The sequence below is a fragment of the Cicer arietinum genome, chromosome 4 (assembly GCF_000331145.2).
Source record: "Cicer arietinum cultivar CDC Frontier isolate Library 1 chromosome 4, Cicar.CDCFrontier_v2.0, whole genome shotgun sequence".
NCBI classification, from domain to species: domain Eukaryota; kingdom Viridiplantae; phylum Streptophyta; class Magnoliopsida; order Fabales; family Fabaceae; genus Cicer; species Cicer arietinum.
Window position 1 is genome coordinate 17,227,700 of NC_021163.2, and position 6,264 is coordinate 17,233,963.

Here is a 6,264-nt window from a genome sequence, read left to right on the forward strand (position 1 = left end):
TAGCCTTTCATTATAAATACTACAAATTAATAAAAATAAAATTGACTATTCACGGTACACAATTATTTTATCCTTACCCATCTAAAATAAAATATAAAAACCAAAAAAACTGAAAATTTAATGTAATTTCGGTCTAACTCATAATGTATAATTAAATTTGTATTTGACCTAAATTTAATATTTGATACGTCAATATTTCAATATTTCTATATTTATATTAATATTTCATTTCAAAAAATATCAATTTATCATAAAAACTATTAACTTTATCTTTAAATATAAAATTTTCTTTTTATAATAAAGATATTAAATAATTTTATCTCTTTAATAATAAATTTATAAAAATAATATAAATTATTAACAAATTTAATATTATTATCAATATTTTAATAGTTACATATAAATCAAAGAGAAATTCATATTTAAGAACACATGTGATATATCTTATCGATGTTATGACACTCATTTTTGTAAAACATCTAGTCAAATAATTTTCACCAAAACAATATATCTAATCAAATATTTATATTTAAAAGTATTGTGGCATTATAAGTCCATTTAGGCAGCTAAAGGAGAGTGCCACATGAAAAGTGTCTATGAATGTGTAGTTTTATTCTCAAATATTTAATATTCCGTTTATTTTCATTTAGCAAATGTGTAACATGTGCAAATGAGTTTTTAAGTAAAAAGTGCTTATAGCATTATTAATAATAATTCCAGAGTCAACAATTATTTTGGTATCTTATGTGTAATGTAGTTTTAAAATGTATCAAAGTTATAAAAAATTACATAAATAGATATTTTATTAGTTATTTAAATGTTAAAAAATATCTCAATTTTTTCTATTTATTCTTCAAATTTTGTTTGTTTGTAAATTTAGTTTATAAATTACTAACAAAATATATATTTAGTGTATTAGTATTTTTGATACATTAAAATATTAAGTATCAATATCTCATACATTGAACGATTAAAATGATCGAGTATTCAATAATTTAATAAATATATTAAAGATATCAATAATAATACGATAATTGATTATAAATGTGATTTGCGAGCGAACTGTCTATCAGGTAGAACTTGTCTTATAATAAATTCAATAATAAAATTTTTAAAATAGAAATTAAAAATGACTCTACATTGTACACATAATTCAAACATATTTTTAGAATTAAAATTATCAACTACACACTTTAAATTTATAAACCTAGGTTTTAAACCCATTTTAATTCACTTAATATATGATTCACTTTTAGCAACTCAATAGATATGTGAAAACTATTATGTTTTAACTAATGTAAATTTTCATCATCACCTCCATGCATATGTCAATATCAACATTCCACACCACAGCCATTGGCATGCTTCCTTGCATTGCTTAAGTGAATTGTGAATATGTTGATACGAAATCCCTTTCTCTCCTTGCCCAAACAAGTTGTTATTATAATTTTTGTTATTGTTATATTGGACATGTAACATGTGTTCTAATTTTTTAAGTTTGTTGTAACATGATGATCATGTGGCGGATGCTTCTACATGTATTATAGAAAGGCACAAGATTTAAATTATCGATACATGTTGGACGCCATATCTAAATGTGTGTTTAGTTATACAATAACAATAATTAAATTTAAATGAATTGTTAATTAGTTATGCCTTAAAGTAAGGTGAATATAAAAGTTTAAAAATAAAAATAAATAAATTTGATAATAACATGTAATTTTAGAGACAAAAACTCTAAATTATAAGTTAAAATCAATTTTACACAAATCAATTTTTATTTTTGCCTCATTTAAGAATGAAACCAGACATAGATAAATTCACCTAGTTCCCCCATATTGAATTATTTTAGCAAATATTAAGGCACTGATTATTATTTTTACTTAATTAAGGCACTGATTAGATTTAGTGATGATAGAAGAAAGAAACTCCATATTGGATTCAGTATTTCATTATTAAAAAAAAAGATATGATGGCATTGATTTTTCTTCTTCTTATTTGGTGTTAATTACAATAAAGCTTTTCAGCCGATTTTGTCGAGTCCAAACAATAATTCCAATTTGAGTGAGACCATGATAACTCACCCAAAATCTTTACTATAGACACCATCAACAAAAAATTTGTCTTAAAATATAAGTTAATTTTCAATTTACGCATTTATTATTATTTCAAAATATAATCTTAATTAATATTATTAATTTGTTGTAAAATATAAAAAATCATTATTAAATATATTAATATATAAATAATATTTTAGTCATTTTTTACATACAACATATATTAACTATACTACAAGTTTTTTTAATAAGAGTCCAAATATTTGGAGGGAATAGAAGACTATAAAATATGATATCTATTATTTGCTGGAAAACTACAAAGTGAGCGAGAATGATGTCCCTACATATATATGTTTAGTATCTAAGGTAGGTTTATCGTAATTATAACATTGAAAGTTATTATTGTCCCTCCCTTATATTATGCACCATAAGTTAGAGAAAGTTGTTTAAAAAGATAATACCAAATTCATGTGTCATGTTTCTCTTCTGCTAATATTTTTTAATGATAACCATGATGATATATTATCAACAAAAGAATTAATAATCGGGGAAGATGCTAAGTCATACAGAGTGGAAAGTAGCATATGTAAAAATGTGGATAGTTATCTCCAACATAAAGTTATGGGAGATATTTTTTTTTTTTTTTTTCAAATGAAAGAGACTTCTTAAGTATAATTGAATATTAAATAAATTGATACTAGTCTTTAAAGTTTATTTTAATTGATATTATTGAATTACATCATATTTTAAAATTGACTATGATATTTTACTTACAGTTGTATATTTTAAAATTGACTTCGATTCTTCGTAGTTGTAAGTAAATTTCAAAATATTTATCATTTTATTTATCGACAAAAAAAAAAAAAAAAACTGAAACGATGGTTTCTTAACCAATGCAAGTCCATTTTATTTTATTTTATGTTAAATTGTTGTATCATCATGCAATAGTATATCTTTGATGGTACCATTATAAAATTGAGCAACAGATAGTCAATTTGTTCATTTAGGGAAAGTATTAGGAGAGCTTAGCGAGGATTATGCGAATCAACTTTAAACAATATTGTTTTATAGAAAACTTAAACAATATTATCACATTAACAACCAAAAATTTAAATACTTTAAATTTGCCAGTTTTGGGATTGCGAACAAAGAATAGTTAATTAAGGGATTCAATATATCACGTGGGATGAGGAAATCTGACCTTGCAAAGTACACGAGAAAAACATGTAGTTGAGCCACACTAAGAGATGGAAAATGAAAATAAATTATTTTATTGATTTGGATATGATTTAAATAATTCATTAATCTGTTAAGATCTACAAATAAATTAATCAAAAAATATTCAATTCAACATATACATTTAAACATATAACCAATGGTGGTGGCTGTCTGTTTAATTTTTTAATTTAAATTAATAAAAATATAACTTTAATTATATAATAAGTTTGTATTTTTTCAATATAAATATTATCAATTGAAAAAAAAGAAAATAATCTATTGGATATTGTTTAACAAAATGTTGATATATTAGATTCATCCATGTTATCGATGAATTTGATTAAGGTCGTCCTAAAAGGTAGGTGACTAAAGTCCTTCCTTTAGACCTTCCCAAAAATAATTTATTTTTTATACTATTAAAAGAAATGTCAATATATGTGTCATTAATTTTTTGTATAATTCATTTGTCATATTATTAATTTAATTATTAGTGTATTAAAAATAAAAATTTTGTATTGAAAATTATACATTTTTCTTTTTCAAAAATTGTAGATTTCTCTTTCTCAAAAAATTGTAGATGTCATGAAATTGTGAAATCATTAACACGTGTCATAAAAGCATGTGTTAAAATATTAAAGTTTAACTGAAAAATTATCAAAGTTTAAGTAAAACAATTCGAACATAATTTTTTATTTTTAAGTAAAATACTCATATATATATTCTCATCTATATTAACATTTTACAAATATTTGACCGGTGTCGACAAATATCAGTCATATATACGATTTATACAGTAAATAATAATTAGCATTTAAAAAATAGTAATTTTATTTAGTATATTTTCAATATGTGCATTACTAATAATATACACATTTATTTTTACTAATAAATTTATAAATAAAAAAAGTTTAAACGTGATACTTGTAAAAAGTATTTGTCATTTATATAGTTTTTATATAGTAAATTATATTAAGTGTATTATAATTTTTTTCAAAATTTTATCTAATATGTTTTTTGGACATATTATTTATAGTATATTAAAGATACATAATAATAATAATAATAAATTAAAATATATATATTTCTTTTTTAATTAATTTATTTGCAAAAATTACCTTCTAACTAATTGTAGTTAGATTATTATATTTGTGTTCTTAATATTCTATTTTGAAGACATTCAAAAGACAAATTATTGATGAAATATATATATTTTTTTATTTTAATTAATTAATTTATAAAAAAATTCTTTTAACTAATTTAATAAAGACAAAGATTGTCACTGTATGATTATCTCTAAAAGAAAAAAGAAAGTAACATAATTTTGTCTATTATAGTCGCCTTTACACACAAACATATATGAACCATTAAAATTAAGTAGTGACCATACCATGTCTTTACTAAGAATATCATTCATTTGCATCCCACATATCTTAGACAGTTTTTTCTCACACTCAACTTTTTTTCTTGTTACTAATACAAACATCCACCAAGTCTCCAACCATGCTTGGTAGCAATAATTTTTATAGTTCTTGCAAATGTGACACGTGTTATGTCACATGTTATGTCACATGTTTATGTTTAATAAAGTGGTCAAAGTCATTGCGAAACAAAATAGGATAGAAACTCACAGTGACTAATTACTTGTTTACCTATCATTTTCATAATAACTTGCAACTTGGCTGAAGTATATTGGGTCATAATTTGGCTTGATGAACCATGGTGGTCAACTCAGGAATCCTATAATGAATTGGAAATGTCATTAAATAACAACATATGATTCTAATTATTGACAAAGTGAAATTGGAAAAGAAAAGTGTCATCAACACATAAAATAAAATAAAAACAGAGAAGAAACAACATATGACTCCATAACTTCTATTTCACTTTTGTAATAATTTGCTAAATCTACAAGTCATCTACTATCAATATAAAAAAAGAAAAATTATTAAAAAAATAAAAGAAATAACTATCAAAAGATATATAACCACATTTTTTAACAAACAAATATAATACCTTAATAAGAAAGAACAACTACAAATATATATGCACATTTTTTTATAAATACAATATGTCTACCTTAATATGAGAAACTATCTTTAAAAAAAATCAATATTATCTTTCTCATTCATTTTTAACCATGGCCAAATTTTAAGAAATAAAAACACCGAATAAAAAAATATAAAACAAATATTTGTTAATAATAAATATTAAAATATATTGAATAGATATTTAAAACTAATGCATAAACAAAGATCGGGTAAATATTTGTCAATAATAAATATAAAAAATACGAGATAAATATTTAAGAGCAATACATAAAAAAAAAAAACACAAGAAAAATAGTAGAGTTAGAATAAATCTATTATTTAAGTGGCCCCATAAAATATCTATATTACTTTTGAGTCAAATTCAAATATCACACATCTGAAGTCGAGACTTTAGACTAATTTAATCTTTAATCTAAGAGTTCAAAAATCTGTCCAAACCACATTTCAAACTTCAATCTTAATGTAAAAACTTTTCATAGATTGAACTCCATAAGTCTTAAATAAATCCTAAAAGAGTTCAAAATATTGACATCTGAACCATTTATGTTTATCTTGAAATGTTTTTGAGGAGGAACATTTTCCTTCATCATAATTCAAAAAAGAAATATTTCGTTGAGTGATAAATTGCACCTGATTAAAAATAATAAAATACTACTACTTGATAAAGAAATAATTAAACAACCAAAAAATGTTATATATATATACTTTGATAATTTATTTGCATTTCATTTTTTATTATAATTGAGAAAGAAAATAAAAAAAAGATCAAAGTGGAACTGAATATTAACATGACGGCGTGCAGTATTTCTCATAAAAAAATACAATAAAAAATAAAAAATGGCCTGCAGCCGCAGAAGTAGCAAGATGACCCTTGGAAACACGAAGAGACTCTTTTTGTTTTTATATAATTGCAAATCACTAAGAAGAAAGTGGGAAGAGCG